Below are 27,897 nucleotides of genomic sequence, written 5' to 3' on the forward strand. Positions count from 1 at the left end.
AATCTGAAGTTGTAATTTGGATAGAGGTAACTACAGATTTCTCAATAGTTAAGCATAGGTGTCCTCTTTTTTCACTGATCTTCAGCTGGGCGGCTACTTTCCACAGCTGTGCACAATTTCTCTTCTCTATCTCAAATATTATATCTTTGTGCTTACATTTTTATTGAAGTCTTTCACTGGTACATTCCACTAGCTTCCCTTTCATTATGAGTAGCTATGGCTTCTACCATATGGTAGGTTTTTATTTCTTGTCCTCGGGATATCTTCCGAATGATTTCATTATAGAGTGTGCTAGCGACAAACGTAATGTATGATTGGGTAGATAATATCATGATGACATTTTTGGACAACTGCTTATGATTTGGGTGATATCTTCCTGTGACTCCACAATCTGCAACGGTTTGTCATATTTACGGCTTGTTCCTGCATCTCTATTCGCTTTGTGAATCAGTTACTTGGTTGATATTTCCTGCTCCTTAAAGTGGGAGGTAGTAATACGGCTATTGGTCCATGACAAACTGCTTTGCTTATCGATGTTACTATCATCACGGAGCTTTCTATTAATATATCCACTCATAGTCTTGTGTTCATATAGGCTCATTCTTTCATCTGATGATACGTTGTGGTAGAGGCGCGCAACTTCTCTGTGCATGTATTCTAGGTTATCAGACAAAGAATGTTGCTCAAAGAGTTGCCTTCTAAGTCTTAAGATTTTATCAGCATCATGTTTGCAAACTTGGTCAAGGGATAGACTTCGGCACTAGGTAGTTAAAAGATGTTGCTGAAGGGATATGATGCAACATTCAAAGGCATTTTGGATGGATGTTTAGCCTCTACCGCCTTGTTTTCGTTTTAGGTTGGGATAGTCTATGTCAATGTTGATGTGGAAATTATGTGTGCTTGTTAGTATTTTTCGGGTTTTCACATCAATGACTCGGATCTCATCAAGCATCCAATCAAGCAGCGGAAATTTTTTGGTATGACTACTGGCACTGCAAACACATTGTGTGTCACTGCTTTATTGAATGCATAGAGTTCTGAGTTCCAGATTTTCTTTATTCGGCTGTAATATACTTTAGTCACACGTGTTTTGTTACAGGCGACATTGTAAGATATATTTTCATCCACCTCTAGATATATGTAATAGTCCTCGTCAGATACAGAGGAGACAGTAAAATCCTTGATGGAGGTGTTGTTAGTCTGGTTTATAATTTTCCTCCTTTTCACAACCATATAACAACATTGTATGTATGTATGTATGTATGTATGTATGTATGTATGTATGAATGTATGTATGTGTGTGTGTATATATTATATACATATATACCTACATATATATATATTATATAATTAGTGAATGGAAGAACTGGAGCTGAACGAAGATTCTAACAGAATCCCTTTATTAAATTATACAACCCGTTTCAAAGGCCACACATTTCCAAATTCTGAGGGAATAGGGGATACCATATTGCAGCTTTCTCTTCAGGAAAATCCAGGAATTACGATGTACAAACAAAAAAAAACAAGGCGCAGCAAGCAACTCGAACAAGAACGCCTCCCTATATGGTTTGTTTGGATTTAGCGTTTTTTAAATCGTAATTTTCTCGTAATTCCATGGAATTCCTGAAGAAAAGAGCTGCAATATGGTTATCCTTATTCAATCAGATTTTGGAAATTTGTGGCCTTTGAAAACAGTGTAGAATTGTGTTGGTGTGATGTAATAAAAGAATCTGTAGAATCGTCGGTCAGCTCCATTTCTTCCATCACTAATTATATTTAAACGTCATTATCCGCGCCAACGCACGGTTGCAACACCCTATGTCATAACTCCAACCGTGTTTTTTCTGCTGTGATTTTTGCTACCCAGGTATCGGTTAAACTTTGAATAATCGTAACAAGAAATTCATCTTTCCATTTCAACAAATATATATTATATATACCATATATATATTATATATATATTATATATATATATATATATATATATATAATTTATATATATATATATGTGTGCGTGGTGTGTGGTGTATAACTTCATATCGAGAAAAAACAATTCTAGGACACATTTTTTTAATTTATATATGGTAGCTACCGGCTTATTTCATCGTGGGAGTATTAGCAAAAATAAAAGTTTTCCCAAAATATTTTATGAAAATTTATTTCTCAGAAAAGGAAAACATAAAAAGAGAATATATGATAAACGATAAACAGGCAGTTACTGAATAAGATAAGGCATTCATAAAGCTTCTCTTGTATATATGTTCAGTTTATTGCATACATTATAGATTACATCAATCCAATCCATATATATATTATATATATAGTATAATAATATATATCTATACATGTATATATATATACATACATGTGTATATATATACTTATATATATATTTGTATATGGGTATCTATCTATCTATCTATCTATCTATCTATCTATCTATCTATCTCTATATATATATATAATATATCATATATATATATATAGATATATATATATATATATATATATATTATATATATTATATATATATAGATATATATGCATGTTGTGTATGTGTGGTGTGGGAGGGTATGTGAAAAAATATGAGTGTGAGTGAGTTTGCGAGCTAATGCTAAGCTTAGTTGTGGAGAAAGATCAATAATTTACAATGGTGTGATATAAGGCAAAATAGAGTGAATTAAGTTGATCGTTTCAACCAAAATAAATTCTATCAGCTGCTTCATCGGGTCTGGGTAAATGTTCGACAGAAGTCGGGGTAGAGGAGATGTTTTCAAGCTATTTTAATAGTCTTGTAATCTGGGTAAGTAGGTGAAAGTGTATTAAATGCGTCGAACATAAAATGCTAATGTATAGTCAAATATGTGGTCAGAAAAAAAAGACAAAATTTAGCTGTTGAGTAACAGAATTTTATTTCTCATTTGTTGGAAAATATATAAGAAACAACTCCAGCTATATTGCGAACATATTGAATGAAAGTCTATCCTTTCCGTTCCTTGCCGATGTGCTAGAAACAGAATATTTCATTAAATAAATATTAATGTGAAATAGTTTTCGTTGGAAAGATGAATTCTATAGAGATTAGTTAATCTGATACGGTGCTACAACGATGAATGATAGTTAAATGGATGAAAGCATTCTGTTGAGGATGGAATGCTTAAAGAGCTAGATCTGGTGCCGATTTACCAATAAAATATTACGTTATTCGCGTTACATCGGGGTAAATGATTTAATCTTTTTATCTCATGATAATTAATATTAATTTTCCAACCAGATTCGCAGTAAACCATTAATATAAAAATATAAATTTTATTCAGATGCAAAATATGAAAACATATTTAAAACTTTTTAATCACATTTCAAATGTTTGGGAAACTGGTAATATAAAACTGTAATGAAGATCAATTTTGTGAAATCTAATATATATTAACGTTTAAATTCTTAACGAGTTTAAACGATATGGTCCAAGTTTGAACCCTTACGGACCATGATGATTTATTGTAAAGACATGAACATTTTATTACAATTGCACGCTTTGCTACCCGTTCTAAGATGTCTGATATAATAGAGTGGAATTCATAATTTCTTATAATAATTCGAAACCGTCTCGTCATTATTGACTTAAAACACATGAGTTCACTTAGCCCTGTTGGAAAATACCCCCTTAGATGTTTCGAGCTACACGGGAGATTTATTTCAATAATGATTGGTTCTACATTGTTACTTAACCCGCTGAATGTAACAACCAAATCTCGTGCAAAATTATGCAGGCCCCTCTCTATCTTAAAGAAAGGGAACGACAAAACTGATAATATAATCTTAGAGTGAAAGGAACTTGGAATTCATTACATCTGGAAAGGTATTTCAGCAAAAAATTTCTGAGACAGAGCTAACCTGAGAGCTTTACTGAGCGTTGAAGGCATAAGCGGCGTTATAAGAAGTCTTGTCGGCAAGACCTCTATAAGTAAGTCCCAAATAGGTATATGAGTAAGGAGGGGATAATTTACAATTTTAGGCAAACAAGTGATATATACTAGGTTAAAAATATTGGCAAAGATCCAAGCGGCGGGATTGGCGTTTTATCTTGGAAAGATCTAAATATTTCATCTGCCAAATAAAAATCCTCAACATGTTTTTAATCTTTAAGCCCAAATGGGCCCTGTTCTTGTAAAGTTTCCTGGTAGTTATGTGAATATTCAATTCCTTCTGTTGGTGGCTATTTGTATCTTTGAGCAAAGCATTTCAATTGACTTCGCTCCAGTCTACGTAGATGTAAATGAGCACCGACTACGTGATGGTGCAGTCCTCACTCCGCAGCTGTCATACTTTTTCTTATCCTGCTGGAGACGAAGACTGTGTCAATATCTGCTCACGATTATATAGTCACCTAGAATTAGTGAAACATAGTTATACGTTACAAAACCACACTCTCTCGCAACAGTAATTTAAAGCAAAACTAAAGCGGTTTACAGCCGTGACCATCCCATTATTTATTTTATTCCAAACACGTGTCTTGTACAACGTTATAAAATATGTCTTCATCTAGTTTTAAGAGGTTTGAGCGTGATTTGGTTGGATTTTCCAGTCATTAAAATTACTGCGTAGAAGCACTTTCGCTGGCATAAGAGGAGACAATTTAAAACAACTGAATACAAAGGAAGTAAAGCAAAAAGAGTGGGAGGAAGAAATACAATGAATGAAAAGAAAATAAACAAAAGAAAGGAGGAGGACAAGGAGTAATAAAAAATAATGTAGGATTGAAAGCGATAGAAAGATATGAGCAAAATAATTAGCATGCACACGATTCGTACAGAAGGATATATATATATATATATATATATAATTATATAATATTTATATATATATATATAATTATTATTATTATTATTATTATTATTTTATTATTATTATTGTTGTTATTATTATTATATATAATAGAATAGTTATGGCTAAGCATTGCGTAGAATATATTGTATAAACGATCGTGGGTAAGACCAGAACAATGCGAAGTAAATAAAAAGCAAATCACAAGAAAACAAATAATGAATTTGTTATATCGCACGTTCGGATGGCGTGCCTTCGCCAATGACGTACATCTACTCCCCTACCGAAATCTCACTTCCGACGACTCGACTTATCAGGACTCGACGTCTAGTCTACCAACGACTCCAGCTCGCTCTACGCGACGCTTCTACGACTAGTTATCACGTCCATTATTTATACGTATTGGACTAGCCTAATTATCGCCTAGGGGCGTCCACACAGCAGAATTAATATAGACTTACCTTGCATTCGATATTTCGGGTTTATGACTCCATCCTTAGGAAATTAACGAATGTTGCAGATGTTCACACACACACACATTTGCAACATTCGTTAATTTCCTGATGATGGGTCATAATCCCGAAATATTGAATACATTAATTCAAATATTTGTATTCTGATGATTTGTCTTGTATTTGCTTTGCATTGTTCTGGCCTTATCCACGATCGTTTATACAATCTATCTATCTATGTATCTATCTACATACATACATACATACATACATACATACATACATACATACATACATACATAGATACATGTATGTGGATGTCTATGTCTGCATATGTATGGATGTGAACGTGTATGTGTGAATACCAGTATATAAGATAGGTTCGTAATTAAAATAATTGGATAGAAGAAGTAGACGTCTTCGTTATTTCTGTCTATGTATTTATCTATTGATATATACAGATATGTTTTGTGTGTATATATATACATCGCTACCACGCTCTCTCTCTTTCTTTCGCTATCTATCTATCTACCTACAGAAATCAAAATAAGCAACAAGGATATCCAGAGGTAATGCAGTACGATCGTTTCATGCAACTCCATTTAGTTGAACGATGCAATAATTACATCAATTTAAAATGCAGAAAACGCAGAGCATGCTCAGCATTTTAAATTGATGTAATGTTCAATTATATGGAGTTGCATGAAACGATCGTACTGCATTACCTCTGGATATCCTTGCTGTTTATTTTGATTTTAATCAACTTACTTTGAAATTGTATGGATAATACCGTACTAAGTTCTTGTGCCTCAACTTAAATACCATATTCCTCTGAATCTAAATTTTTGCTGAACTTATCTACCTACTGATATAGAGAACTGTCGTTGCTGTGTTTTCATGTATTCACTTAACTCGTTCAGAAGGGAGCTACTTTCTAACATTCAAATCGTCTTGCCCATTATCTTGAGAGCAATTTTTACTACAGCTGCTACATTCAACTGCAAACAGCGTAAATATATACCAGAACAATTTTCACCAACCTACAAGAGATTTAATATATGTGCTTGACACCTCATTAATTTTCTGCTAAATTACATTCAGGATGATTCAGCGCTACAACTCATAAGGGTTAGGATGCCAAAGACGTTGGTACTAACTAAAAGAAATTAACGAGTTTCTTCCAATTATTCTAGATTTACGAGAGAAAATGAAAACTATCTAGCGTGCTGAATTCGGCACTAGTCTCTTGTAAATATACTTGCTTCGAACGGATTACCCAGACAAGATTTCAGCTTCAGTATGTTCGTTTTTATTGCTGGTAGAGAATTTCAAGACTAATGAGCATTTGGTAACGACGAAAAGAGTTGAAATATTTATGAGAATATTTTAAAATTTGAAACGTCTATAAAATCAAAGGTGACAATCTTCATTCTCATCAATTTGAAATTGATTCTACTTTTCCTTCTGAAGTTATCTATAGTGATCGAATGATTATAAAGTAATATGATACTATAAAAATCCAAAATTGTCAATTAAATGCATTAGCTGCGGACATAATATAAATTTAAATATAACTTTGGTCGATGCATTATGTCCAGTAATCTAACGTAATAAAAATTAGTCAAGAGCAAAGTATATATATTGATCGGTATTATTCAGTTTTTATAGGTTTATACGAATGAAATTATATATAAAGTGATTTAATTTTCGCTTTCTCGTGACTCTAACACGTGTTACTGGAAGCATATCTAAGATGTAGCTTCTGTTATTAAAGCTTAGTATTAAGATATTGCATTGGAATATTTCTTCAGTGTCCATAAACGGTCCATAACCAATATGGAAATAATCGTTATATCCTGATTGCTTATATGTATTGGCGTGCGTATGTATTTACATGTATATAACTATGTGTGCCTAATTACGAGTATTGAAAGCTGTGTGTAAGTATGTACGCATATATGTTTGCGCATATATATATATACATATATTTATATATATATATATATATATATAGGCGTGTCAGTGTCGCATGGTTCCGGGTTCGGTCTCAGTCTTCTACTATAGCTTCGGGTCGACCATAGCCTTGCGAGTGGATTTGGAAGCCAGAAACTGAAAGAAACCCGTCCTTAGTACATAATACATAGATACATAGATACATACACACACACACACACACACACACACACACACACACACATATATATATATATATATGGCTGGCTGGCCACTTTCCAAAAATCAGTGGAGCTCTATATCGTGATGGTTGTCTACTCTACCTTCAAAATGCTTCTAACCAAAAAATAATACAAACGGTTAAGAATAGCTTAGTTAAATTTTCTCGAAACTTGAGCCTAAGCATTGTTTTTGATGATGATGTAAAGGAAGCCAACTTGCATAATGTTTCGTACTTCCTATACCATAAACCCCCAAATAATTTAAAATATATTACCTGTAATAATTCTAAGGCTATTACAAAGAATTTAGTTAGGAACATATCACTTAGACTTTCTCGATTATCTGCTAATATTGACACCTTCAACAATAAAGCTGAATTTTATAACTCTGCCTTACTTAAAGCAGGCTATAAAGAAGAAATTACCTATCTTAATCCTATTGGCAGTAATTCTACTTCTATTAATCAGGAGATGAAATCAAGTTGTAACGATATTAACAATTTAAATTTTATTATGAATAACAAGCCCAAATCAAGTAATGTATTTCTGCAGCGTAAAAGAGATAACGGTTATTTAAGAAGCTTTTTTCATTATAAAGATACATCGATGACTTTTAAAGATAATTACCCTAATAACAAGGTATGTCGTAGCAAAACTGTTTGGTTAATAAATCCATTTGGTTTGCAGATCAAATCTAACCTCTTTTTCCGGTTTTGTGAAGCTATAGAAAAGAATTTCCCGGGAAATTCAAGATACTATTCGATTATTAACTCACACCGAATTAGAATAGATTTTTCTAACACAAAAATATTTCACAAACCATCTTTTCGCATAATAATAAGTTGTTAAATACAAATCCACTTACTGAAAATACTAACATTAATTTTGTTAATACTAACAATTCTTTAAATAATAGTAACAACGGGGTTATCGTTTCTGAAGTCAATTCTAATCGCATTTATTTTCTTGGTAGTAATTCTAAGACTAAAATTTCTATTTACCAATATAACATTACTTCCGGTTCTGACGACTTTTTTTATATAGGTAGTTCTTCATCTCAGTTGTCCATTACTCTACATTTAGGCATATCAATAAACGTAACAATACAGGGCTTAATAAATTAATCTGGAATCTAAAAGATCATAATCAAGAATTTGTTTGGGAACAGGTTTGAGGATAAGGTCGCTTGGCCTCCTTCATCAATTGATTTGAACACTTTTGAATTCAGCACCTGGAATGAACTGGTCAGAAAAGCTTGTGAGAATTCTCACAGTAAACTGCAAGCCCTCAAAAACTCCATCACTAGGACGGGAAGAAAGACATTGATGAGGAATTCATCAAGAGAGTTTGTAGTGCAGTCAGAAAGAGGGTTGAGGAAGTCCCTGCCAAAAGAGGAACAACTCTTGATGCTTAAAAGGTAGGATTTCAACCATAATTGGCTCTGGCACTTTGAAATAAAACTTTATGCTTCCATTCGAACTTTCAATCCTTTATGAGTTCTCAATCCTGAGCTATGGCTAATTATTTATGAAAATACCATTTTCATTCATGGTCACTCTCATCACGATTCTTCTGGTAAGTTTGGAGAGTAACCAACATTTGTTCTTGCTCAAAGTAGAGTTCAATAGCATTGGAAAAAGCCTCTGATAATTCCATTAAGTTGTCTTTAAGCATTGCTGAGATACAAAGGTTCGAAGCCGAATCTAAAATTTGGACAATATTGCTGATATACCCTGTATACATGTATATATGTTTGTATATTTGTGTGTGCGTGTGCGTGCGTGTGAGTGTGCGTGTATGTGTGTGTGTGTGCGTGTGCGTGTGTATGTGTGTGCATGTGTACATGCATGTGCGTGTCGTATTGGAAAACGTGACTAGAATGAAATTTTCCGTGACTTTCTTTGATAGCTGGATTTTAATTTTTATTATTCCAAAATAACGCATATTACATGTAATATGAATTAATATCTTATATAGGAATATGGATGAATAGTATGGCAACAGATAAAATGGGAAGTTGCGAAACACATTCCTTTAGTTTAGCAGTAAGCAGGGATAATATAATAGTATTACTACTTACACAATAATCGTTCGTTTCTCAGGAATAAACTAGACCCTATTCATGATACCGACGATACTGCTTATTCTTTTGAGTATCAATAAGTGAATATCGCACAGTATCTTTTGTCTTCACAATAAGATTTCCCAAGGTGTATTTTCTTGTATTAGTAGCATATTTTCCCGGTTGTGCATTATTCAGATACAGCAGTGAATGAAGTAGGCTCTTCATGATAGCATATTTTACATTGGTATACTATCTTCATTCCATCTCTGTCTTTCAATTTCCTTTCTTCTGCTCTGTATATATATACTGTGTGAGCATTAGTATGTCTGTAGATGCATGCAGACCCTAGCACACAAACACACATAAATACATACATACATACATACATACATACATACATACATACATACATACATACATACATACATACATGCATACATACGTACATACATATATGTATAGGAATTCATTGAGGAAATGCGATGTGAAGTCGATGTTGAGAATGTTGCCTGAAACGAATGTAGTTTATTACGTTTTACATATAAAGCTATGCAGTGAATGCAATATATACGGCTCATGTAATAACATTACTGTGTATTCACTTCTTCAGACATCCCTCTTTGAATACTATGCTAGCAAGGTTCACACATGATGTGCAACTAGGGTGATCACCCGGAATATACTTATCATCGCAAATGGGACCTATCTATCTATCTATCTATCTATCTATCTATCTATCTATCTATCTATCTATCTATCTGTCTGTCTGTCTGTCTGTCTCTGTCTCTCTCTCTCTCTATATATATATTTATATATATATATACACATTCATACATATATATATAATATATATATATTTATATATATATATACACACACATATATATATATATATACACAGTCATACATATATATATATATACATATATCAGTTTCTCTTGACTGTGTATACACACAAACGCATACGCACACAGACATATACGAGGGTATGCTAAAGCATTCCACGTTCTAAGGTTGTCGTGAAAGGCTTGGTTGGAGTCCCAAACCTCCAAGATTTTGATAGGACTTGGAAAACCTGAAGGACCGATGCAGTACGTGTGTGAATGTGAGAGGGAAATGTGTGGAATAAAATCATAATTAACTGAGCTTCCTGTAATTTCTTTTATCTCAAATCAGGAAATTTTCAACGCCCCCTCGTATATATATATATATATATATATATATATATATAGTAGTAGTAACAGAAAGAAAGCAATTTCGATTATCTCCACGGGTGAGGTGTAATATATATATGAAATTAAAAAAGGAAAATACACACACTTTACATAGTTTTAATATAATTTTTTAATGTATCGACCAGTTTCGCTTTCGCTATTCATGATATTATGGTTTACTTATTTGAATATGAATTTTCTTTAGAAGAAAACTCGGGACCTTCAGGATTTTTAATTTCTGATATATATATATTTATATATATATATATATATATATATATATATATATATATATATATATATATATATATCAGAAATTAAAAATCCTGAAGGTCCCGAGTTTTCTTCTAAAGAAATTCATATTCAAATAAGTAAACCATAATATCATGAATAGCGAAATACATATATATATGGTTATGTATATATATATATATATATATTATATATATATATATATATATATTATATATATATATATATATATATATATCCCCTCTTTCTTTTCTCTCTCTTCTCTCTCTCTCTCTCTCTCTCTCGTTGCTCACACGTGACTATCGTCCATCTTTCTTTACCTTACGTGACCATCTTTCTTTTTCTGCACGGATGTTTTAGCGAATGGACGTATTTTTCTCTCTCTCTTCTATCTTGTCTCTTAAAAAAAAATGTTTCTCCTAGCGTTCACTCTTCTCCTCTCTTTGATTTCGTTCAGTTTCCTTGTATGTCCCCACAGTATTTTTTTGTTCCCAAATTGATCCTCCATAAATCCTAAATTTTATTTTAGAATTTATAGGAGCAACTGTCTTTGATGACTCATATTATCGTTGAATGCTCAAAATGAGGAGTAAATAGACAGCCGACAACTGATGAAGGGTCTTTTTTCTGTGCTCACTGTCCTGGTTTCTATTTTTTCTCATTGTTTACGTATTTGACTCGTTATTCCCTCTTTTGTTTACGTATTCATGTTATTTGCACCGTTGGTGACATCTTGTATCCATATATGCATTTGTATGTATATATATATATATATATATTATTTATTATTATAAACACACACAGTCGTGTGATAATAGCAATAGTAACTGCCAAAGAAGGAACACTTCTTTGAATCTGGAGACAGACTATGAATGGGCATCAATAAATGACTATATTTCGTTGCTGGTATTTTTACACGATATCCTTTTTCCCAGTGCTATCGAATGTCTGTGTAACGATATTACATTTATCAGACAAGTGGTGGTTTTGTTAATATAGAAATGAATTATTGCATATGTGAATGGGATTTGACGAAGACCCAACACAATGCAGCCACTGTATACTGTATAAAATTTTAATAAAAACAAACGCGCCTTATCAATGATCTCACAGCGAAACATATTTATCTTACAGAATTCCGTTTATTGATGGCTTCACTTGCAGCTATGAAGCTATGTAGAATGCAAGAGGACGTATAGTCCATTCTATGAATAAAACTCACGCGCGCACACACACACACATACACTTACACGTATGATTATCCCTCGCCATATCGCTGTTAACCTATCGCAGTTTATTATTTAAGCTTACGTCGATTCCTCTGTGATGCTTTGCATTCAAAATAAAATAAATATATACAAATTATAAAAATAATAATAGAAAAATATACATTACTGCTTCTACTTCGCAGATTTTCACCTATCGCGGCTTGTTTTGAAACGTAACACCCGCGATAGTCGGGGGATTACTCTCTCTCTCTCTCTCTCTCTCTCTCTCTATATATATATATATATATATATATATATATATATATATATATATATATATATCCCTTAGGCATAGCGAGACTAATAACCCGGCGTAGAACTCAATAGACTTATGCTTCAGAATGGTGTGTTTGCTGAGTATAGAGCAGTTATAAGAAAGAAAAATGACAAAGGTATAACTGGCTATCTTATGAACTTAATTAGCTTTCTAACATATATATATATATATATAATATATATATATATATATATATATATATGCGCGGGCATATTCATACATATACTTATGTTGTTAAGTAAAACTATCAATGTATTGAAACATGCCTAATATACTAATTTCAAATTTTGGCACAAGTCCAGCAACTTCGGGAGAAAGGTGTAAGTCTATTACATCGACGCCTGAGAGTTCGACTTTGTACTTATTTCATCGAGCTCGAAAGGACGAAAGGCAGAGACGACTTCGGTGGAATTTGAGCTCAGAACATTAAGTATGTTGCCCGGCGTGCTAACGATTCTTCCAGCACGCCGCCGAATATTATAATTGTGAAAAAAATCAGTTGCTAATACTACCTACGAAACGTTAAGTCTCTGAATCTCTATCTCTCTTTTTTCCTTGCTATTTATCTTTCCTTTTCTCTGTATCTTTGTCTTTCCCTTTGTGTATCATTTTCTCTTCCAGCTTCCTATTAGCCATCAATATTTATATCAAAGGGCCACATCTGTTGATGATAAAATTCTTTACACACATTCTAATATTACAATATTTACATATTAACTGTATTCCATGGCTCGTTTCTTTTATTAGGCTTCATACCACCCGTCTGGCACAGTGTGAACATGAGAACGTTGGTAAATTATTGTTAAATTTGTTGTTGTTGCTGTTAACGATTTTCTTGTTTGTTTCTTGTTGGTGTAATTATTGTCCTCAACGTCAATGTCGTTGCTTTTGCTACTGCAACGAGTATTGATGCTATAGAAGCAATGTCTATAGCTTAAATATTTTATTAATGCCACAAAAGCATTGACTATACGTTAACTAGTTTATTAATACAAACGCAATGAGTATATCTTAACTACTTTATTAATACAAAGAGAGTGACTGTATAATTCAACTAATTTATTAATGATACAAGAGCAGCGATTATAACATGACTACTTTATTACTATAATCGCAGTTGCTGTAACTAAATTAGTTTATTAACACAAAGGTAGTAGCTACAACTTTATTAATATATACCCAGTCAATATAACTAGTCTGTTAATACAAAAGTAGTGAAGATATTCTGTTGTCTCTGGGGGAAGTCATTTTCTTTTTGTGCCTTATAATTTAACACACTCACCGGTAAAATTTCCACTTATTTCTTATTTTTATTTTCCTAAAATTTTCGTTGCATCTTGCAAATGAAAATAAGAAATAAGTGGAAATTTTACCGGTGAGTGTGATAAATTATAAGGCACAAAAAGAAAATGACTCTCCCCACATACAACAGAATATGCTTCAACACACGAACTCATATAAAGAATCTTGCAAACCACATCCCAAAACGAAATATAATGAAGATATGTTAAATAGCTAATACATATAAAAGCAGCAACAATAACGTGGCTTGTAAAGAATTGACTTGACATTTTTTTTATTGAATTGAATGTAATAAAAATGGCGGTTTGCTGAAATAGAATAAAGGAGAGAAAAATATCGCACTGGTATTGACGTTGTTTGGCCTCGCTATCGAGTAGATCCAATTAGTGTTACTATGCAATATAATATGTTTTTTTTCTAACAACGTATACAAACATCACTGTCATCATAGAAAACTTGTCTTCTATCAAGTGGATATAAATCTTAATTATAAATACTACACCAACTGTTCTTGCATGCAATACTAATTTGTTTATAACTCTCATTATAATTTTCGTTATGGTCGTTGTTGTAGACGTTGATGTTACTAATATTGTTGTTATTGTGATTCCTGTTGGTGTCGTTCTGGGAGTGGTTGTTGTTATTGTGGTATTATTCTGGTTATTGGTATCTTGGTTCCTGTTGCGATTGCTTATTATTCTTGTTGTTACAGACGCTAATTGTTGTTATTGCTGTTAATCGTGGTTGTATTATTCAGATATGTGTCGTTCTTTCTGTGCCTTATTGTTGTTGCTGCTGCTGTTCCTGTTGAGCTGTTTCTGTTGAGCGAACGGTCTTCGTCCTAGAGCTCGCAAGATGTGAGAAGTCCGAAACGTGGTACTTTGCTATTCGCAAGACCCGCAGAAGAAAAAGCAGGTCAACCCCCGACACCGAGAGCATCGATGGATGGATGAATGCGCATCCAGGCTCAGCGGTTGCGTAGGAAGTCGGAGATAAGAAATAGAAAGAAAGAGTGAGAGAAAGTTGGGGCGAAAGAGTACACAGGGGTCGCCACCACCCCCTGCCGGAGCATCGTGCAGCTTTATGTGTTTTCGCTCAATAAACACACGCAACGCCCGGTCTGGGAATCGAAACCACGATCCTCCGACCGCGAGTCCACTGCCCTAACCACTGGGCCATTGCACCTCCACTTGTTGCTTCTGCTATTGTTGTTGTGCTGCTCGTCGTAATTGTTGCTATCAGTCTTCAGATTCATGTTGCTGCAGTAAATGTTAATTTTGACGTGATTCTAGCTTTGGAGTTGTCGCAGTTATGGTTGATGTGTTTGTTTTGTTGCTTCGTGGTTCGGTTCCTTATTGCTTATGTAGATATTGTTCCGAATATAACCGCTTTTGTTGCGATTGTTATTGCTGTAGCTGTTGCTTCTTCTTCTTCTTCTTCTTCTTCTTCTTCTTACAATCAGGACTCGCGCCATTATCCACAAAGAATAATCTCTAATTCGAGCCTACTCTAAGTTACTAAAAATACGTGAATACGTGTGGCAACTGGAAGATCCACCCACCACACACGATAGACTGGCGGTTGTACGGGTGCGAAAACTACGTTGTTATCCTCATTCCGTAAACGGTGACTTTTAACGGGTGGAGAGCTGAACCATCCTGGGGCACAGAGGATTCGCAATCTAGACTAGGGTCTCAAAGTTTACCACACCATAGTGGGTTACACCATGGTTCCTCTGCTTTGTGGCAGAAGTAGGAAGAAAGAGTGAGAGAAAGTTTGGTGAAAGAGCACAGTGAGGTTCACCACCTCTCCCTGCCGGAGCCTCGCAGAGCTTAGGTGGTTTTGCTCAATAAACACCCACAATGCCCGGTCTGGGAATCGAAACTGCGTTCTTACGACCGCGAGTCCGCTGCCCTAACCATTGCGTCTCCACTAGCTGTTGCTGTCATTGCTGTGACTTTTGCGCATGTTGCTAATGTGGTTATTCTTGAAGTTGTTACAGTGGTTGTGTGGTTACCTTTATTTTGGCCGTTGCTGTTATGATTGTTATTGTTGTTGCTGTTGCATATATTTTTGTTTGTCGTTGTTGCTGTAGTTATTCTTCACGTTGCTGTTGTGTAGATGCCGTTGCTTTGGCTGTCGTTATTGCAGTAGTGGTGTTGTAACTATGGTTATTGTTGTGGTTGTTCTGTAGTTTTCGTAGTTGTTACTGTTGCTTCTGTTTGTCATTATTACCATGTTATTATTTTTATTGTTGTTACACTTCGTGTATTATATACTCTTGTTAATAATCATAACGTATTATTTAATTCCTTCTCTTTGCCTGTACTATAATGCTTTTCTTTTCCTTCTGCTGGTTGTAACACTGCATTATTTAGTTTTATTTTAATAGTTGCAGGAATGACTTCATTGAGTGTTTCCACATCACAGGCTACATCAAGGCATTAGTCTTAATTTGTGATCTGTCATATTTAACACGGCCACATAGCAATTTTCAACGGCGTCATTTTAAAAGCTTCAAAAAGCAAACAAACTCTTGACACGTGCAAACACAGCAGATAAAAAAAATAATATTTTTTTTTATCGAGCAAACGTTGAACTCTTGTCTATGTGAACTCTTGAACTGTTAGAAGTAATAACTATATTTCTCTCAAACTACATTCATCTGTCGTAAGAGGTAAACGTACGTCAAATACTGAAGTGGAAGACAGTCCCTCCAAAATGTAGGATACAGAGGAAAGAAAACAGGTATGTCTAGAATAATTTTGACTCCAAATTTTCTTGGCGTCCATTTTTAAATCCACATAAGGCTTGATTTTCGTGCCATCTGTCCTCCGCAAAAATCTAGTTCGCATCACATTACGACACAAAGCCAAAACTATTTCATCTTAACTGGCTCTGCTCTCTTTGACATCCTACCACGGCGCATAAGGAAGGGGAAAGAACTCAAAACATTCACAAAGCTCCTAAATGATCATACCAACAAATTACAAATAACTCAGCAACACATGAATATAGCTCTGCAAACTATAACTCCTTGCTCGATTGGGCTCTGGTGGCCTAAACTCGTCAAAACATCTAAGTTTTTAATGTGTATATGTAGACAGTTTTCTCTATGGGGTAGAAGCTGGACAATGAAGAAAAATTGTTTTCAACATCGCATTGACGGTACGTATAAAAAACATTTTTCTCTTTTGCCGAGAAAACGTTGAACTCTTGTCTAAGTGAACTCTTGAACTGCTAGAAGTAATAACTATATTTCTCTCAAACTACAATCATCTGTACATTCTGAGAGCTTTAAAAATGAGCATAAGACCAAAGAGATTGAGGTACACATCTTCACTACCCATCTGTAAAATTACCACTCAAATTAGGATAGGTTTACTGGCCACTGCTGGCCTCCTGAACTAGATGTTATATTATGCTGCCACCGCTGGCCGTACTAGATGTTATATTGTGGACGTTTCCGCAGCCTAATAACTGATGAAACCACTCGACTGAAATCATGCTATTGGTACACCCACACACACACACACACGCACACACACGCGCACACAGACACAGACACAGACACAGACACACACAAATGACACTGATGGCAAGCCAAACCTAATGAGAAATCAGAGACAAAGACGTGACAGAAATTAGTGGCGCGTCGCGGCGCGGTGAAACGCGTCTCGGTTCCGTTCGCTTGTAAAAGACAGCGTTCTTTGGTCGTGATTGACCTTGATGAGACACAAACAACAAAATTTACAAAAATAAAAGCAATTACAGACAACAGAGATATGTTTTGCACATTTTCAAATGCCTAAATATGAAAGCCAATAATTTTACTCGAAGTGGGCGAAAAGGGAGACAGAAAGAGGGAGAGAGAGGGGAAGAGAGACGGAAAGAGAAACAAATGAATCAACTAGAATTAATAATGACTAGGTCATGTTCTTTAATTTACTTCATTTTATTAGTTTTGTTTTGTTATTTGATTGTTCTCGCTTATACAAACTGATTGTTTGCTTGTCATAAGAATTGCTCTAAATTTTCTTATAATAGATAGCAGGTCACGAACAGTTAAAATTCGCATTTAAAGACAAGAGAGAGAGAGAGAGAGGAGGAAAGAGAGAGAGGAGGAAAAAGAGAGGTGGGAAAGAGAGCTTGTAGTGGTCATTTGAGCTGAGAGAAAAAGCTGTTAAATATATCTGCTACCGCTTCGAACAAAGACCTGACAGTCTGGGCCGTGTAATCTCGCCCCACAAATACAAAACAAAATCAAAGAAGAAATGTTCACTGGTACAATAATTTTATAAAATATATGCTTCTTATTTCTTTATTGCCCACAAGGGGCTAAACATAGAGAGGACAAAGAAGGACAGACAAAGGGGTTAAGTCGATTATATCGACCCCTGTACGTAACTGGTACTTATTTAATCGACCCCGAAAGGATGAAAGGCAAAGTCGACCTCGGCAAAATTTGAACTCAGAACGTAACGGCAGACGAAATACCTATTTCTTTACTACCCGCAAGGGGCTAAACACAGAGAGGACAAACAAGGTCAGACAAACGGATTAATTCGATTACATCGACCCCAGTGTGTAACTGGTCCTTAATTTATCGACCCCAAAAGGATGAAAGGCAAAGTCATCCTCGGTGGAATTTGAACTAAGAACGTAACGGCAGACGAAATGCCGCTAAGCATTTCCCCTGTCGTGCTAACGTTTCTGCCAGCTCGCCAAGATATGCTTCTTGGGCTACACAATATCATCATCACCACAAAACCCCACCAACGACACCAACAATCAGAAATTAAACGCATGCATACACAAGAATAAGCAGAAACATTAATAATATATAAAAAATATAAAAATACAAATCATAAAAAAGTAAAGTGAGAATAAAATACGAATACTTTATTATACTGACGAAATTCCTTGTAAGACAACTAATATTATGCATGCAATTTGTAGACAAGATAATAATAATAATAATAATAATGATAATAATAATAATAATAATAATAATGATAATAATAATAATGATAATAATAATAACAATAATAATAATAATAATAATGATAATAATAATAATAATAATAGTAATTATATTATTGTATACAGTGTTCAGATGCACCACAACTTGTCAAAAGTGCGTATAAAGCATATGCAGTAATGTACAAATGTCTGGAAAGTGAACAGTGTATGAGTCAGATATATGTAGATGTAGAAGAACGTTTCCTTTCAAGTATGTTTAAGAGCTAAACGCAACAACCAAGGGAGGTAATAAGGGTATAATTAGCTGAGCTAAATTTTCCCATAGAATCTCTCTACAGGAGACGTCAATCTTTTGGTATTCATAATTAGTGTCACGGCATTGTTACTGTTCCTCTATTTATTTCTTTGTCAGTCCGTCTCTCTCTCTCTCACTCACTACCTATCTCTTTATTCATTTTATGTATATATACATAGACATTTTAACTGATTTTAATTCATGTATCTGCGCTGGTCTGATTCTGTGCATTATATATTTGTTTACCTTCTACTAGCATAAAAATCTTACCCGTATTATTTGTGATAATTTTATATATAGGCGCAGGAGTGGCTCTGTGGTAAGCAGCGTACTTACCAACCACATGGTTCCGGGTTCAGTCCCACTGCGTGGCACCTGGGGCAAGTGTCTTCTACTATAGCCTCGGGCCGACCAAAGCCTTGTGAGTGGATTTGGTAGACGGAAACTGAAAGAAGCCGTCGTATATATGTATATGTGTATATATGTGTGTGTGTTTCTGTGTCTGAGTGTGTCCCCACTCCAACATCGCTTGACAACGGATGGTGGCGCGTTTACGTCCCCGTAACTTAGCGGTTCGGCAAAAGAACCGATAGAATACGTACTAGGCTTACAAAGAATAAGTCCTGGGGTCGATTTGCTCGACTAAAGGCGATGCTCCAGCAAATGACTGAAACAAATAAAAAAAATGTATTTATGTATGTATCTATCTACGTACACACATATATGCATGTACGTATTCATGTATGCATCTGCGTATATATTTATGTATGTATATATATATATATATATATATATATATATATATATATATATATATATATAAGTTCAGTAAATTTTAGATTCAGATGAATATGGTACTTAAGTTAAAGGCAACAGAATTTAGTATGGTATTATCCATATAATTCAAAATGGGGTGATTATAATCAAAATAAGCAACAAGGATATAATAATAATAATAATAATGATTGTGTACAGTGCTCAGGTGCACTACAACTCATCTAAAGTGTATATATAATCAGGTGTAGTTTCGGCGGATTTCGGAAAGCATGAGGGCCTTAAAAGATGCAGTGTCATGGCAGTCAACAACTGACGCAGGCAGTTTATTCCATGCTTCAGCAACTCTGAGCGTGAAAAAATGTTTCCGAAAGTCATGGGAGCTGTATTGTTTTCTGACTTTGTAGGCATGTCCACTTGTGTTAGACACATGGAGATCAAAAAGGTGTTCAGTGTTGTTGTTGGTGAGGTGGTTGATAACTTTGTGGGTGTTTACCAAGTCCGTCGCCAAACGCCGGAGCTTCAGTGAATCCATGCCCAGGGAAACAAGGCGCTCAGAATATGGTAGGTGTCTGATGGAGGGTATGCGTTTGGTTGCACGTCTCTGGACAGATTCCAGGAGGTCAATGTTCTGTGCAAGATAGGGGTTCCAAACTGATGATGCGAATTCCAAGTGTGGTCGTACCATAGCCGTATACAGTTTTAAATAGATGGCTGGAGAGCGGCTAACAAAAGACCTGCTGAGTGATGCCAAGACACCCTCGGCCTTCCTGACAATCTTAGAGATATGCTTTGACCAACGCAAATCACTGCTGACAGTGATGCCTAGGTCACGCTCGCAAGAGGATTTCTTGATATCAGTGTTGTGGAGGGAGTATGTGAACGCAGGGTTTTTTCTCCAAAATGCATGGTGGTACACTTGTCCACAGCCAGTTTCAGTTGCCAGTCTGTGATCCATTGCTGCATTGTGTCTAGGTCTGATTGCAGGAAAGAGTTGTAGACATCAGGATCTGTCCTCTTGATTTCAAGGTACAGCTTGATGTCGTCTGCATATTTCAATACTGTGGCATTCTTTAAATTGGCATCTATGTCGTTAATGTATGCCACAAACAAGAGGGGACCAAGGACAGATCCCTGTGGTACACCCGATGACATCTCATATGGTGTAGAGTGCTGTCCTAGAACTGTGACTACCTCCTTTCGGCTGAGGATGAAGGATTTCAACCAGTTAAAAAGGTCATCCCCCACACCCATTGCAGAGAGTTTCACCATAAGCCTTTTGTGTGGCACAGAGTTGAAAGCCTTAGCAAAGTCAAGGTAGACAACATCCACCCATGAGCCACTGTCAGTAATCTGAGTAATGTCCTCAAGGAACTCGACAAGCTGGTCACTGCAGCTGGAGTTAGGGACAAATCCATATTGTGAGGGTCAGATGAGACTGTGAGAGCTCCAGAAGTTCCAGAGTGTTTCTCTGACACACGATTCCATCAGTTTTGCAATACAGCTAGTGAGACTGACTGGGCGATAGTTGACAGGTGATGTGCGGTCGCCCCCTTTTTGAACAGAGGAATGACACTGGCAGTTTTCCACTGCTCCGGAGTAGCACCATTGTTGAGACAGTACTGGAAGAAAATAGAAAGCTGGTGTAAAAGGAAGTGCCTGCCACGTTTGAGAAGCAGTATGTAACTCCATCGAGACCAGGGGAGGCATAGTTGCGCTTATTTTGAAGGTGACGTCGCAGCATTGCAGGTGTAAATTCCATAGTTGTTATGGAGTTTGCTGTTAGTGATGGTGAAGATGGTACATTTTGACTTTCAACAGTGAATATGTTTGCATAGCACTCGGCAATGAGTTCTGCGCATTCCTTGGGGTCGTCAGTGATCTGGTTTGTGTGAGGGTTGCAAGAGGGCCCACTGGAGAGTGAGGTCTCTGCTTTGAGTGCACATATTTCCAGAAAACCTTGCTGTCAGGATTGGCTGCTATGCACTGTTCAAATTCAAGCACTGCTTTTTTTGTCACTTGCTTGAGATGGTTGGAGGATTTATTCCGCTTCTTCCTGTTGGTCTGATTTATGCAACCTGTATTCCCGTTCAGCACCTCCGACTTCCCTCCTGGCAAGTCGGACCGCTGAAGTTTCCCAAATTGCCCTTTTGGGGCGGTTCTTCTTTTTTTGTTTACGTGGCACTGATGCTGCACATGCTGCCCATATTGAGTCCAGGATACTCTGGAGTATAGTATTCACATCTCCAGAGTTGTAGAATTCACGCCAGTTTGGGTGCTGTAGTTCAGTGTGGTACAGGTTCCAATCTGCTCTCTTCCAATCGAAGGAAGCAGATTGGAGATGGTTCAGGTTTTTGTTGCCCGCAGAGCCAGATTGGCGATGATCATAGCATGATCAGAGTCACCTAGAGGTTCCTCCGTAGTGCAATTGATAACCGCTTCAGGAGTTGTGGTGAAGAGCAGGTCCAAGGTGTTGTCGCCTCTTGTTGGAGAGGTGACTACTTGTGACCAGTTTGAGTCCAGCACAAGCTCAACAAAATCGTTTGCACTCTGTGGCCAATGGAAGGTCTCCCAATCGATCTCAGGATGATTGAAATCGCCTGCAATAAACACATAAGTGGCTGTTTTCCTGGCAGCAGCTCGGAGGACATTGCAAAGCTGTGTGTCCCGATGGTAACTTGGGGGACGATAAACAACGCCAAGCGGAGTGTTGACATGGTCATACGCACGTCACAGAAAAAACTTCTTGTGATTCGTTCAAATCGGCACAAGGAATTACCAAAAAATTTGAACGAACGTAGACCATCACACCACCACACCACGGCGGTTAGTGCGGTCCTTACGGAAAAGGTTGTACCCCGTAATGTTGAAAACCCCATCACAGAGTAAGGAATGCGCCCATGTTTCCGTGACAGTGATGAAGTCAGGGTCAACACTTCTGACGTAGGCGTTGAACAAATGTATTTTGTTGCATAAACTGCGAGCATTTAAGGACAACAATTTGTACCCTGCTCGCAGTTTATGATGGTGTGTAGAGGATGGCAGGTTGTTCTGGCTTAGTTTCCCTGAGTTGCTGTAGTCTTTTTAGTTATTGTGGGTAGAGAGCACTCAGACCAGCTGGTATCTCTCTTCCACGTTTCAGCAGTCTTGACAAATCTCCAGATTTGTCCATCCAATAAAATGGAGTCGCATGAAACGATCGTACTGCATTACCTCTAGATATCCTTGTTGCATATTTTAATATATATATATATGTGTGTGTGTGTGTGTGGATGTATATATGCATGCATGTATGTACGTGTGTGTACGTGTGTATGTATGCGTGTGCTTTTGAGCCTGTGTGTCTGTTTGAGTGTATGTATCGAACACTCTTAACTTCACCGAGGAGTTAAATACCTGTCCATTGTTTTGTCCATTAGGCTTAAATGGTGAGATCCATCCAGATCTTTCTATTGTTTATATTGTCAAAAAATATCCTATCTACTGATCTTATTGAAGTTAACTCCATTGCTTTCTTTAAAATTTTAAACAACCCTAGAAGAAGCATTTTATTTCTTAGATAATCTCAATTGATCGAAGTTTACCAACTCACTACATTATATATGTGAGACACACACTACAAGCATAAATATTCAGTATCCAGATAAGTTGCTTTCAGTTATTTTTTTTTATATGACTCTTATGTATTAACGATTTTTACTAGCTGTAATCTGTGTCTTGATAAAATTATGTTCAAGTAAATAAATCTTATTCGTCGTGTAATTCCAGTAGTTTTATGATGTCATTCTAACAACAGCCATAGTGATATATTTAATATACATCGATACAGCAGCACATTTCTTCAAATATTATAAACTTTTCCTCTCATTCTGTACGTTTCTCGATCTTTCTCCCTCCATCACCTTCATCCTTCTCTTTTTTCTCTCTTTTAATCTTTCTCCACTTATTTATATACACTTTTTGCCATGTCTTTGTTGTTGGATAATTTTTTCTACTTTTTCCCCTTTACTTGTAGTATTTCTCTTTGATTTAGTCATAAATTAAGTGTTCGCTGTTAGAAATATCTAATTCTCACTTTAGCTGGCGAAATGGCGATCTCTCTCGTTCTTTCTCTTTCACTCTGTTATATACATAAACTCTATTTTCCATCAACGATCAGCTTTGAAACATAGTAACAAATTAATAGCAAAGGAAAATAAAAGCAGAAGAAAACAAACCCAAAGAAAAAAAAATAACGATCATTTAGTCATTAAAATGCTTACTCCTACTTAAAGTTGTTCTCTTTGAATGCTTAGGTAAACTCACAGCTTGTATTGACGACTTGTAACTATTTAAACAAGATCAACGAGTACAGTGATTCACATTGACAAAACAGCCTAGTCACTAATAACAAATATACAATAACTGCGTCACCTATGTAATTTACACTCATCCTACTAGTACGACAGCCTCAGCATCGTCGACGTAATTACCGTCGTCATCAGCTACTGTACGGATAGTAACAAAGAATTAGTTTTTACGTAACGTTTCCTTTTCCAGCTCCTAATAAAAGGATTCTGAAATATCAATGATATTTCTTAAAGATAATGATTTCTTTTGAGTAGGTTCTCGGATGATAATTTATTTTTTTTTACCTGACATTATTTACTTTATCGATCTTTTGTGAAGAAGAAATGTTTAGAGAGGGAGAAATCGATGACAGTATCTTCTATATTCACTGTAAAGCACTAACCCTATTTTCTGGTGTCGAAGATGCTAAATATGTTTCTCCCCTAAAGCAAGCATTAAAAATACTTCGTTTATCCTAAAAGACGAAGGTTACATGTATCATAAGTCAATCATATCTGCAGGTAATCTATGCTAAATTTACAGTATCTCAGTACAGCAAATGTAAAGAAGAAAGTAAGAGGGCAGACTCTAATTGATCAGCATAATCTGTATATCCACTAACAGAATATCTTCGTAAAACGTGAGTAAGATTTTGAGGTTCGTAGAAGGTAAACGAATATATAATACATAGAATCAGACCATCGCAAATGCATGACTAAAAAGCAACTGTATTTTTTTTATTGTTGTTGTTGCTGTTGTTGAGTGAGAGAGCAGCGCATGCCATCACAGTGACACAGGGTTAAAATATACGAAGCCCAGAATTCCCATTACGACTACACGTCTTATAAGAGTACACCTGGCACATGCAAAAATAATAATAATAATAATAATAATAATAATAATAATAATCCTTTCTATAATAGCCACAAGTTGTGAAATTTTGAGGGATGGCATATGTCAATTACATCGACTCCAGTACGCAGCTGTTCTTATTTTATCAACCCCGAAAGGATTTCAACCATGCCAAAATCTGACGATGATGATGATGATGATGATGATGATGATGATGATGATGATGATGATGATGATAATAATAATAATACCACAAATTCACTTGTCAGTTCTTTGACCTTAACCATTTGAGCATGTCCCTGGGTGCCTGACGATATGTGCATCGCTGACCACGATCAGAATTAGTGGTGAAGAATCATAGCCATATGTTGAGAGGGATTCTTTGTGGTTTGAATATTTCACTTCTGGAAACATGGAGGTCTGGTACAACATCCTTAAACAAACCTCATTTAGGGATCTTTTGAGTAAGATACGCTACTCAACCTGAAGAAAAGTCTAACTGGGCCCCCACCTGCAGGGTCATGCGCTGTTTATCTTCATATGAGATCACCATGTCGTGCACATATGGTTGTGATGCATGTGCCAGGTGTACTCTTATAAGACGTGTAGTCGTAATGGGAATTCTGGGCTTCGTATATTTTAACCCTGTGTCACTGTGATGGCATGCGCTGCTCTCTCACTCAACAACAGCAACAACAACAATAATAATAAATGCCCTGATGCATTACCAGGCTCTAGCTTTCATGGCTTCTGATCTTAATTGATTGGAAGTGTTATCACATATATTGTTTTGTCTTGGTATAAAAAATGGGATACAGTAAATATCTTGCTCAATATCTCAGATTTGCTTGTCAGTTGCTTGACCATAACAAGTTGAGCAAGGCTCTTGGTGGCTGACGATACGAGTATCTTTGATCACAAGGAGAAACAGTGGGGCAGCATCATAGCCATGTGTTCAGAGGAATTCTTTGGAGTTTGAATAAATCACCTCTGGAAACATGGGTACTTCGTTCAACATCCTTAAACAACCCCTATTCAAGGACCATTTGAGCGGGATGTGCTGATGAAAATTCTTACCGGGCCTCACCTGGAAAATCATGTGCTGTTTATCTTGATATAAGATCACCATGTCACGCATATACGGCTGTGATGCATGTACCTGGTGTACCTTTATCAGACGGGTAGTCATGATGAGTGTACTGGGTTTCGTATACTGTGTCACTTTGATGGCATATACCGCTCTGTCACTCAGTAATAATAATAATAATAATAATAATAATAATAATAATAATAATAATAATATAATAATAATAATCCTTTCTTCTATAGGCATAAGGCCTGTAATTTGGTGGGCAGGGATACTCAACTAGTACTTATTTTATCGATTCCGAATGGATGAGAGGCAAACACGACCTTGGAGGTCGGACAAAATGCCGCTAAGTATTTGTCCGATATTACAACGATTCTGCCTGCAGTTTTTAGGGAGAGTGATTATTAATACCATTTGCCCCTCTTTCGATCACTCTAACAATTCTGAAGACCAATTGTCCACATATTAATCAGTTCTAAGTTTGGCACAAAGCGAACAATTTTCAGCGAATGGTGTAGTTAGCAAATTTCATTGCTACTAGCACGTGTGAGTGGCATGACCTAGTGGCATGAGTGTTGCACTCGCGAACGTGTCATCGTGGGTTCGATTCCCGAACCGGGCGCTGCGTTGTGATCTTGAGCAAAACTCTTCATCTCACGTTGCTCTTCGATCACTTTGACATCCAACGTGTTGTACACCGTGCTCCCGATTGGGTAATGTCAATTTGATAAAAGGAATGATCTAATTGTGTTGCACGAACATTTGATCACTATAAACAAAATGTTTGTTTGTAGGTCGCTCAGCAAGCAATCGCAGGACCTATTTAGTCGGGCCCGAGAAACTCCCATTAGCACATGACTTGTACTTTATTTTATTAATTGTCTAGTGATAAAAAGCAAAGTAGGGATTTCAACTGGAAACGTAAAATCGATAGAAATACTGCATATTATTTTGCCAAAGCTGTAATCTATTTGTGTGCACATTTATTTAGCTGTTGCGCAGAGTGTACTTAGAAGTATGTTCTGTTGTAATGAAAGTTTCAAAATTTACTGTTCAAGCAATTTTTATTTAATTAAATGATGCATATATAAAAGCCGTGAACATCACCCGTATCTATAATCCAGGGATATAAATCTAAGGATTTGTAACTAATGAAAACTAATTATATATTACTGGAAGATTGGCTTGCTTGCTGAGTCTTCAATGCTGTTTCAAACGTATAATCTAATAGATTCAGTTCATTTAATCTGATTAGTACTCTTGAAAAGATACGGACATCGCATTAATTTCATACCACTTGCAGTAATATTTACAAACCATTATGTTCACTGGAAAAGAAACTAATGTTTATTATGGTGATTTCGTTATGAACACAGGTGGTCAAAAATAAATACTTTCGTAGTCGGTATCGAATTTCAGTTTCAAATTCTCAATTGGCGAATGAAAGTTTCAATTATATTGGTACAGATCGGAAATAAGGACGTCAAGATATCCATTTCTCATTTCTTCAAGCATATAAAGTACTTCTCACCAGATATAAAGACTACACTATTTTTAGAATTGTTACCGCGATGTGTGTGACCAAGGTAGTAAAACAGCAATGGCGGCTAACTGAATTAATTCTAATCCACCCGACGTCAAGATAACCCTACATTTATTTGGTATTTTTAATTGCTAATAATGTATTGAAGTCTATTCAATATGCACATCCTATAAAAAACGAATTATTCTGCGTAGTGGGAGACG

Source organism: Octopus sinensis, linkage group LG7 (genome assembly GCF_006345805.1).
Source record: "Octopus sinensis linkage group LG7, ASM634580v1, whole genome shotgun sequence".
NCBI classification, from domain to species: domain Eukaryota; kingdom Metazoa; phylum Mollusca; class Cephalopoda; order Octopoda; family Octopodidae; genus Octopus; species Octopus sinensis.